This window comes from Bison bison, unplaced genomic scaffold (assembly GCF_000754665.1).
Source record: "Bison bison bison isolate TAMUID 2011002044 unplaced genomic scaffold, Bison_UMD1.0 scf7180017864295, whole genome shotgun sequence".
In the NCBI taxonomy this organism is placed as follows: domain Eukaryota; kingdom Metazoa; phylum Chordata; class Mammalia; order Artiodactyla; family Bovidae; genus Bison; species Bison bison.
The window spans coordinates 11739754-11750981 of record NW_011494867.1 but is presented as its reverse complement, the minus strand read 5'-3'; positions in this window follow the sequence as shown (position 1 = coordinate 11750981).

The following is an 11228-nucleotide window of genomic DNA, read 5'->3' as shown; positions in this document are numbered from 1 at the left end:
ATCATGGCATCTGGTCCCATCACTTCATGGGAAATAGACGGAGAAACAGTGGAAACAGTGTCAGACTTTATTTTTTGGGGCTCCAAAATCACTGCAGATGGTGATTGCAGCCATGAAATTAAAAGACGCTTACTCCTTGGAAGGAAAGTTATGACCAACCTAGACAGCATATTCAAATGCAGAGACATTACTTTGCCAACAAAGGTCCATCTAGTCAAGGCTATGATTTTTCCAGTGGTCATGTATGGATGTGAGGGTTGGACTATAAAGAAAGCTGAGCGCCAAAGAACTGATGTTTTTGAACTGTGGTATTGGAGAAGACTCTTGAGAGTCCCTTGGACTGCAAGGAGATCCAACCAGTCCATCCTAAAGGAGATCAGCCCTGGGATTTCTTTGGAAGGAATGATGCTGAAGCTGAAATTCCAGTACTTTGGCCACCTCATGCGAAGAGCTGACTCATTGGGAAAGACTCTAATGCTGGGAGGGATTGGAGCCAGGAGGAGAAGGGGACGACAGAGGATAAGATGGCTAGATGGCATCACTGACTGGATGGACGTGAGTCTGAGTGAACTCTGGGAGTTGGTGATGGACAGGGAGGCCTGGCGTGCTGCAATTCATGGGGTGGCAAGGAGTCGGACACGACTGAGCAACTGAAGTGAACTGAACTGAACTGAAATCATTTTGGAGTGTTACAGCATGTGTCTCCTGTGTCTAAAGTCAGCTTCTGGACTGCTCAGGGTAGCACTTAGTGGCTCCTCAGTGCGTGCAGGTGAGCATGTCCATCCTAGTTCTTGGAGTCTGGCCACCCAATGCAGACAAGTAACATGTGTGCCATGCTCTCTGTGAGCGCAGGTCCCAGCACACACTGTCTCAACTGTGAAGCCGTGCACAGCGCTCTACCCATATAAGGCCACTTAGGGGGCAGTGGGCCCCCACCTGGCCCCACAGCCAGTCCTGGCAGTGCTGAGCCTGGTACAGATGGTCACTTCAGGTCTCTGCCCACTTCTGCCCCCGTCTCACACCTGGGCCGTCTGGACTGGAGGCTCCCTGAGGCCAGGACTGCACATCCCAGCGGACAAGAGCTCTGCCTTTTGAGAGTGCCTTACCTGCACCAGCAGATGGACAACTTAGAGATGAAACGGGGCTCTCAGAAGGGGTGACCAGCTTGTTCAAGGCTCCAGGCCCAGGTGAGGTGGTCACTTGGACCCCAGCCCCTGCCCCCAGAACCCTGCTGGCTTCCTGCATTATGGGTTGGCCATCGACAGCTGCTGATTTCCTCACCATCCCTGGGTTCAACCAACTGAGAATTTTGACTACAGGATGCATTACCCATAGATATGGAAGGCCGACTGTATGACACAGTTTTATACAAGGGACTTGTGCGTCAGTGGATTTTGGTATCTACAGCAGCTCCTGGAAGCAGTCGCACAGGTACCACGGGATGACTGTATCTTAACCTCCAGCAAAGGAGCCAGGACGGCACTGTTCACACCGCACGCTCCCCAACCCAGCCCCCAACCCCTGAGCTGCCAGGAAGTGGGGGAGCCAACCCCCTAGACTCTGAGGGGAGGGGTCCCGCCACAACTTCTGTAGGTCTGTCCTCCTCGTGTCCTTCAGCCATCGTTTGGCCACCCCGGGTCCCCTCCAGTGACACACACAGACCTGCTCCCAGGTGCCGCAGAGGGGGAAAGAGACATGACGACAGGCTGCAAGTAGGAAAGGCTGAGGGTCAGCTACCCGGGAAAAGAGAGCCTGTGGAGCTGAAACCGCAACAGCGCACATTTGGTGAAGAGGGATATTGGTGAGAAGATAAAATGTCAGATGAGAGCAACCTTTAGAAAACCATAATCGGGTGCAGGGGACAGTAAACACGGCAAATCCAGCTCCGCGTTCACACCCACACCCACGCAGATACCAGTGACAGATCCCAGCGCCCCTACTGGTCAAGCTTGAGAAAACTGCCCTGGGTTTTAAGGGACCAGGGCCAGATATGAGATACCAGTATGAAATACTGAAGCGTTCTGCATTTTGGCCAAAGGAGCAAAACAGGGTCCTTCCCTGAATCTCTTCTTTTTATTCCTTGGGAGCATGGCCACACATTGCCATCTGCCCTCCCCCACAGGCTCCAGAGAAGCACCTGGCTTGCAGAGGATGCTTCCAGATCTTCAGTCCTCACACCCCCTGCACTCAGCAGAAATAACCGGGTGGGGATTGCTACACTCCCGCCCCCTGTATCTGGATCTAACCTGTCCAGTGTTCCACATACAACAGGTACTGTGGACTCTCCGGTCATTTTCAAAGTGGATTTTTTGCGGGGTAGGGCTACTGTGGGGAGGTCTGTCTTCAAAATAAATCTTACACAAAACTCCATACTTGAAAGCAGGAAGAAGAGGTCAGCGTGCCCGTGAACGATCACTTTCCACAGCATGCTGTAGGGGGCGCTGCCTACCTGCCGCCTCCCCCGTTCTGGAGCTGGGAGTGAGGTGACAGCCTCTGCTGGTACCTTTTGTCTTCCCTCCTGAGAAGAACGCCTCTAACTCACTGAGCTGTTTTAAGTGCTATGGAAGTTGTAGAATGCCACCCAAAGTTCTTTAACAGCCCCATTGAGAGAAGAGATCTGTGCAGATCCCCTTGAATCTGGGCTCTGAGACAAGTGGGTGAACACTGTCGAACACCTTTCCTGAGGAGGCTACCGAACGGGCAGCTTCCACCCCATCTTCTTGGGACACTTGTTCTTAGAGGCCAGCCCAAGCTGCCCGTGGAGAGGGCTCACAGAGAGGAGCCAGCGCTGCCAGCCCACCAGCCTCATGGGCGTGCCATCTTGGCAGTGAGTCCCAGCCCCAGAAGAGCTGCCTCAGCCAATGCCTGCTGGAGCAGACACTGGCTGGTTCCACTGAACTTTGCCCAGATTGCAGTCAGGAGTGAAGTGGGTGATTTTTTCTGCTTTCAGTTTTGAGGGTAATTTGTTCTTCATTAATGATCAGTTGCACAGTTTCATTTATATTATAATGATGTTAATGTATAACATATTTATAAATACACATACATTACTGAAGGTATAATTTAGAAATACAAGTTAAATAGATAATGCTAATGCATAATTTCACCTGATCCTCATAGGCACTTTTGAGGGACATTGCTCTTCACAGACTGGTAATTTGCCCACAGTTACCCAGCTTTGGTAGTGAAGCCAGGAGTCAGGATGTAGCTGATCATAGGCTGAACTAGGATTATCTATGTATCTTCTATCCCATCCCTGTGGGTCACTGTTGCCTGACCACCTGTGTTAGAAAGAGGCAGACAAAACTGGGTCGTTTTCTAGAAGAAGGATTGGTGGTGGTGGTGGGGGGGGATTCCCCCAGGGTGTGCGCATGCTAGTGGCAGACACACCCCTGGGGCTGGGGTCTGCTCAGTTTGGGAGTCTGCAGGGGAGTCTCCTGGCGGCAGGCGGTGGGTTTTGTCCACTCGCCGTATCAAGTCTATCTTGTCCATTCTGACCTGTCCCGTTGGAAGCCCACCATCTGCCGGTCACCGGGCCAGCCTCTCCTCTTGCTAGAAACAGACCCGTGTGTTATTGCCTGGATAGGTGAGGAAACTCAGGCACAGAGTTTCACTGGCTTGTTCCCTGGTGTGAGGCAGAGCCCCTTGTCCCCCACGCCACCATACCCTCCCCTCTGTGTTCCCATCGCCTCCTCAATCCTTGTCATCATCCAAGGTTTTCACTGGAGACTGCCTGGGCAATCTTTCAAACATGCAGAGACTTCTAAATAGTGGAACCCACACTCCTGTTCCTCTAGTGGGGCAGGATTTCTTCCTGTGAATGGAATTCTTTATTTTCAACGCCCATAAATCCACAAAGGTTATGATGGGAGCTGACATGTGACCATGTAATGTGGACATTTTGGACTCCGGATGGTTTGGAAGCAGTAAACTCAGACCCTGAAGTGCTGAGTTGTGAGCAAACTAAAACATCCCTCCCTGGCTCTGAGGGTGGATTCTCTCACTTAACCCTTAGAAGAATCCCACAGAGCAGGCCTGTCGTCCCCACTCCAGAGGTTGTCCCCACTGCAGAAGGTGCAGCTCCCAGGTTATCCAACTTGATAAGGTCACACAGCAGAGCTGGCCTTCAGCCCCAGGACCTCTCCCCACCATCAAGGGAGAAGCCTGTCCTCTAGCGAGACACGGATCCATCACCTCTCGACCACCAGCAGGCCTCCTGGGGAGCTGGGAGACACAGTGGCCCATGGGGACAGCAGAGACGGTGGACTTGGTGTTGGAGGTACGTGGTGTGGGAGCCGTACACACGGGGCTTTGCAGTGAATCCCGCTTCCACAGGCCCTTGCTGTGTCCTCAGGCAGAGTGCTTGCCCTCTTTTGGTTCACCTGTGAGCCCTTCATAGATTCTCTGATTTACTGAATGCTTTGAGAGAAGTACTCCTACCACGACCCCCACCTTACAGACAGGGAAGCTGAGGTGTAGAGGAGGCTGAGCCATCACAACCACCCAAACTCACAGCTGGGAGTAGTGGAGTCAGGACTCGGACTCAGGCCCTCTGACTCCCAGGGTCTCCACCCCTGGGCTTGTCATCCTTCTCCAGGGACAGCAGGGTCTCTGTGTGCAGGGAGATGTCTCCTGGGGCTGACATGCTGTCTCCAGGGATGGGTTTGAATCAGTGTTTGCTTTCTTAACGTTCACTTTTCTGCAGTTTATTTTAAATAAGCCCTCTCATTTGTGTAATTAGGAAAAGAGTAAATTCATTTAGTTTGACCCTCTCCCAAAAAATGCCAGCTGCCCCTCAACAAAAGTCCAAGGTCCTAACACCTCAAAATCGGATTCACGTGCACAGCTTCTGTCCACGTTCATGTGAGACCGGGTTTCCTGGAGGGCCCCTACTGTTGTCCCGGCGCAAAGTGCGAAGTGGACAGCAGGTGGCGCTGCCGCCCCAGAAGCAGCCAGCGGCGTAATTCCCGGACTCTCAGACCCGCGGCCTCTCCCGAGGAGGGTCCCTGCTCACCCGCACACCCCTAGCTCTCCCCCAGGGAAGGATTCGCTGGACAGAGATGGCCCGCCCTCCCTGCTCACCTGAGTTGCGACCGTGAGAAGGTGTTACTGCAGGATCCAGAAACGCAGGCCTGCTGAACCCTGGGGCTTGGTTTGAAACAGAAACGTACCCTCTTCCAGGGGACATCCAAGGGCCTGGCGTGCCCTGTGGTGGTGAGTCCTAGACACAGTAGGACTCTCAGGGCCCGGGCCTGCCCCCTGGACCTCCCTGGTCCAGCCTGGGGAGGCATATCACCACTGTCTCCTCAGCCACTGTCCGCCTGCACTGCTCCTGGGCTGCTGTCCCACTGACACAGGAAATCAGCCGCAGGGCGCGGCCGCACCTGCCCCCAGCACCTCCGTCCTCTCAGCAGGCTCACCCTGTGCACGTCCTCAAGACAGCCCGCTCTGTGAGTCAGAGGGGACCTTGGTGACCATGCCAATATGCACGTGCGCTCAGTCAATCAGTCGTGTCCGACTCTGCAACCCCATGGACTGTACCCCACCAGGCTCCTCTGTCTGAGATTCTCCAGGGGATCTTCCCTACCCACGGATCAGACCCGAGTCTCGAGTCTCGAGTCCTCTGCATTGGCAGGTGGATTCTTTACCACTGTGCCCACTTGGGAAGCCCAACCATCCAACGTCAGGGTCATAAACAGCGCCAGCTTTCTGCCTCTACTCAGGGCTTGGGTGCTTTGGCCTTGGTGCACATCGCCTCTTCGGGGTGTTGGCATGACTGACCCCAAGTATCCTGGGGCTGGAAACTGTGCTGGTCTGTGGGTCCGTGACTGCAGCGGCGTGTCAGCTGCTGAATCCTGTCTGACCCAATGGCAAAGGGTAGTGGGTGCTCAGCATTCTGAACGAGTGAATTTGTGCCAGCTCGTCCTCTGCCCGTGTTTCTTGACAAAACAGTATTCCACATTTGCAGACTCAAATGTCCCTCTCCCCCGCCCACCCCCAAGGCCCAGAAATCAATGCGGCCGTGGTTTGTCATGGTCCCACAGTAAGTCAGTGTTCCATCATACCTTGCCAGTGGGAGATGCTAAACAAGCCCCTCCCTCCTTAAAACAGCTCAGAACTCTGAGCCATCGATGCCCAAAAGATGCCAGAAGCAGAGCAAGAGGCTATAGCCACACATCCTGCTCCAACTGGCCTCTCTTGCCTTGAACTTCAACTTTTGTTTGAGTTTTTCTCCACTGGATTAGGGAGAGTTGAGAAAGTGAAGGGATCTCTCAAGGGGGGCTATGGTGGGAACCCATGAAAACCAGGTTCATTGTCCCAGAGAGGAGGTAAATGTCAGGGGTCTGAGCTGGGCTGCTCAGGGAGCTTCCCCACCCCATCCAAAGGCCAGCAAGGGGATCAGAGAGACCCAGTCCCCTGTGCAGACCCTGTCCATCATCATTTCCTCAGCACAGGTAGGAAGCTGGATCATGGACCAGACTTCGACTTCTCCCTTTTTTCACTAGGCCTCGTGGCTGGAGGAAAATGGGTGTCCAGGAGCTATGTGGTATTAATACAGTGGTTGGGAACATGAGCTCTGCATTCAGTTCCACCTCTCACCAGGACTGTCTGGATGAAGTCCCCTACCCTCCTCGAGCTGGTTTCTTCATCTGGAAGCGGGAGCAGTGAGTTATAGGATCTGCATAGTAGGGCTGCTGAGGAGGTAAACAGAGGTGCCATGTAAAGAGGATGGCCATACCCAGCCCAGGCACCTTCTGAATGTGAGCAAGCCCTGTGCTTGTGTCTCCAGGCACCCTGCGTCAGCTGCTTCTCCATTAACATCACAAGCCGGCTGGGCCGCTGGACGGGAGGGGGCAGCAGAGGCCACAGTGAGGCATCTTCTAGGTTTTCTCAGGAGCCCAGAGAACTTTGGAGGAAAGACTCTAAACTTGGCGCCCATCAGCACCCCCTGGAAGTCTGTGGGCCTGAGGATTCCTGGGTCCCTCCTCCAGAGATCCTAATGCAGTAACTCTCAGCACACACACACATACCCCCCACCCGCAGTTGGAGCAGACAGACAGCCCTGGCGTTTCTGATGGGGACAGTCCCTGAGTCACTCTCTCAGAAGGGAAGCCCTTGAGCTCAGGGGTCTCCTGACCAGAGGTTAGGAGGTCCTGGGGTGGGTCCTTATCGGAACCCCTGATTCAACCCCATGTCAGAATTCCATCTCTTGAGCCAAATGGGATGATGTCTTCCTCCTCCCTGGGAAGGGAGGGAACGAACGTCCAGGTGCACCGTATTGGAAGATGGGGAGTCCAGCGGTCCCCAAGCTGGATACTCAAGTCCCTGAGAGGGCAGCCTCGTAAAATACTAGTTCTTGCATCTTGCTTGGCACTCATCCCCACAATGAAGGGGAGAAGGATAAGAAATGCCTGGATCTCATAGCCATTCCCGTATGGGCACCCCGGAGCTAGGCTGTCTTGCTCCCGACAGGCATCACCTCGCTGACCACCATGCCCATAGGTCTACATGATGTTACTATTAGACAGGAGGAAAACTGAGGCTCAGAGGTGACGTGGCTTGCCCGGTCAAGCCTTGCGGGGTTGGGGCTCCAGCTCCATCTGCACTACCTCCAGGAGTGCTGCCGGCGGGGAGCCAGGCCTTCAGTACCTCACCCTCCCCACCCCTACCCCTTCGGTTTCCCCCCAAGAGCCAAGAAAACAGCAGGACCCGGCGGGCACTTTCCCTTCCTTCTGAAGCGCACACCCTGAGTGCAGACTGGTCCCTGGGCCTGCCTCCGCAGGGCTGGGGAGCCAGGACGCGGCGCCAAGGCGCTGCTGCAGCTGCTGCCTGGGGCCGCCATGGCCTGCAGCCGAGGTGCTGCTGTGTCCAGGGCGTCGGCCCCTCGAGGAGAGCTGCAGGGAGCTGCAGCCGAGGCGGGATGTGTCATCCTCTTCTAGAAACCCTATCGAGTTCTGTCCTGGCTGCTTCCCCACCCCCAGGCCTGTTGCTTTGCGGGGTATTCATACCTTTAGGGTATCTCGTCTGCATTGTTCCAGGACAAATCCTAAAGGTACGCACAGGACTTTTGAATTAATTCTCTCGAGGATGTTCCTAAGCTAGAAGTATACTCTACATACCCAGGGCAGGGCGTGTAACCACCTTAGAAGTGCGTTTGCATTTTAGGCTGGTAACTTGCAGGAACTGTGCAGGCTTTTGTGTTGGCACCTGGCAGTGGGAGCTTCATCCCGCAGTCGGTGTGAGCCGGACCAAAATGGGCCTTGGGTAGGCCTCGGCGAGAGCCAATGCAGTCCTGCGGAACAGGCCTTGTGAAATCTTGGTCGTGGATGTGGAAGCAGTTACGCCTGTAGAATCTGGCCCTTCCGGGTTTGCCCGAAGCCAGACTCCCCTCTCTGAGGGGAAGACTGGACTCTTCTCTCAGCCCCAGGCCCCGGGTCAGGCCCATCCCTGATTCCTGGGCTCCCCAGGGCCGGTATTCCTGCCCCAGTCCTTCTGGGTGCCTCCCATCCAGCCTGGCGGGGATGTGAGTGCGCTGGGAGATCCCGCTGAAATGAAGGCGCTGCGGTGGAGATGAACAGGAAAACCGGGGTTCACTGCCACCCCGGACTCTGGTCCAGTGGCGCCGAAGCCCTGTATTACCAGGGCGCACAGTGGCCTCTAGCTTGCCAAGGAGCCAAGGGAGTGGGCGCGGGGTCTGGAGACGCCTCAGCAGAAGACCGGGGAACACGCCGACTGGGCTGGCATTGGGTTTCTCCTAATCAGCCCCACTTCCCCGGAGCCTCCATCCTAATTGGGGCGCAGGCTCCAATGGAGGAAGGAGGGGGCCCCTCCCGCCTGCCTGCCGAGTCTGTCTGGATCCCCAGCACAGCGGCTCCCGCACCTTAGGCCTGAGGGCTTTTCTCTGGCCGTGTTCTCCAGGGCATCAGTGGGGGCAGGGGATAAGGAGAGGTGGCCTCCGCCCCAAAGACAGGGCCTCCTCTGCCCTCGGTGAAGCTGCTCCCCACGCACTGCCCACTGCTCCGGCTGCCTGAGACCCGAGGGACAAAGTCGCCAGCTTCTTCCTGTCCCCTTTATCTCCATTTTATAGACAGCTGTTAGTTTGAGCATTAATTGCCCGGGCGAGTTTATTGATAATTTTGATGTAACAGAGCACCGGAGAAATTGCCCTCATGTCCAAAATGTCAAATTTGAGAAGAACCAGGTTCAGAGGCTCATGACCCCACGACGCAGAGAAACTGTGGTGGGTCTTGAACGGCTGCACCGGCAATGGGACTTTATTGTGTTTGTTTTCCTAGGTAGCTGGGAATTGGAATAGAAAGCGGGTCAGTAGGGGAGACAGACTTTTTAAAATGGATTTCCCCCCTAATGATTTAGGGGGGAAACATGCCTATCACCTTGCTCTCCCACCAACAGCCTTTTTCTTGCTCAAAGTTTATTTGCTTCACCATTGGGGAAAACCAAGTGTAGGGCACCAAAAAAAAAAAAAAATCCTATCAAAAAATAAAACCTTAGAAGATGCTCCATGATCAATAACAGTTGCAAATAGTAAAGTTTGAAACTCAAAATACAATTCTCATTGGTCCTGGAGTGACCAAAAAGAAAGTGTAAATTATTTTATATATATATATATATGCACACATACATATATATATGTATGTTTTTCCCTGGGGGAGGAAAAACTACAGTTTTTTCTAAGTTTGATTATTTTTTTTTTAAAACAAGAAATGACATTTAGAGGGGCAAAGGGCTCTTCTTAAAAAACAGAAGCCAAGAAAAATAGTTACTCTTGTCCAGATTTCACTTCAATGTGAAATGAAGAGTGAAAAGAGAAGGATTAGCCAACAAATAAAAAGGGGGAAAAAAGATTAAGAATCATCCATACTTTAAATACAAAAAAAGAAAAAAAAAAAAATAAGACTGGCAATCCCAGGCCGGTTACTGTCTATATTTTGAAGATATTCTGCAATCCCAATAAAATACTCATGCAATTTTATTTCTAGTTGATACAATATAAGGCCATATACAAATGTTATACATTTTTATTTTGTTCTTTTTTAGGAAAAAATACACAAAAGGCAAAAACATCCTCAAATTGTCATTTTTATACAGTGCAGAAGGAAATTTAAAATACGTGTCACAAACGCTGCACCCCAGCAGCCAAAATACTAAAAAAAGGGGGGGGGGAAGTCCTTCATTTTATATATATATATATTTATATAAAACATATGGAAATTTGTCTTTACACAGATCAGACTTAGTTTCAAATTTACAATGGATATCTAAAAAAAAAAAATTCTACGCGGCAAATATTGCCAACAAAGTTACACCATTAATACTGATAAACGGAGGAGCCTATGCGGTGTTTCGATTATTAGGGAAAGAAAGTAGAATAAATAACAGGATGAGCCTTGCTATCGTTTTTTTTTAAAAGTGCCTTAACCTTTCTGCGTCACCGCAATCCTGACTCGGGGCGCTCTGCGGGCCTTCCCCGTCCCCACGGCGCCCTGCCTGCCTCACGCTCCCACCAGAAGGTTTACAGTAGAGATCGGAGACAGCTGGGTCTCGGGAGAAAAAACACCCACCAAACAAGTCAAAACAAAGTTCGAAACCAAACCAAAAAAGCCTGAAGAGAAGGAAGGAGAGGAAGGTGGAGGACGGTGGCAGAGGCCGGGAGAGCCGCCTGCTCCTGGGCTCCTGGTTTCTTTCCTAAGATGAGCAGTGGCTTCAGAAATGCAAGTTACTCGCACAAGGATCCACCTGTGGCTGACAGGAGGACTTCTGAGGTGGGGAGGGAGAGGGCGACTTCTTGTCAACCCCTCCTTTCCCTACAAGAGACGGCTCTAAAAAGGAGACGCGCATTCCAAGACATTCTTTCCAAAAAAATTAAAAATAAAACGATAAATACTCAACCAAAAAATAAAAGTATTTGATAATGACGGTTTCACACGTTTGCCTTTCTCCTAAAAACCTTCCCCGACATTTGCCATTGGAGGGAAAGAGGGGGAGAGACCGTAGCAGAAATGCGTGTTCAGATGTTGAGAGTTCTTCCCCAACACAGCACCTTCTCAGCCGGTTTCAGTCGGATCAAAAATAGATACTTATTTATCAACAGCTGCAGTCAGATCAGGCCCCCGCCATCACCATAAAAAAAAACTGCTGAGGGAGTGGTGGTGGGGGGAGGTGCCGACCTCGATCGGTCTTTGCCTCACGGGATCCCTTTCCCAATA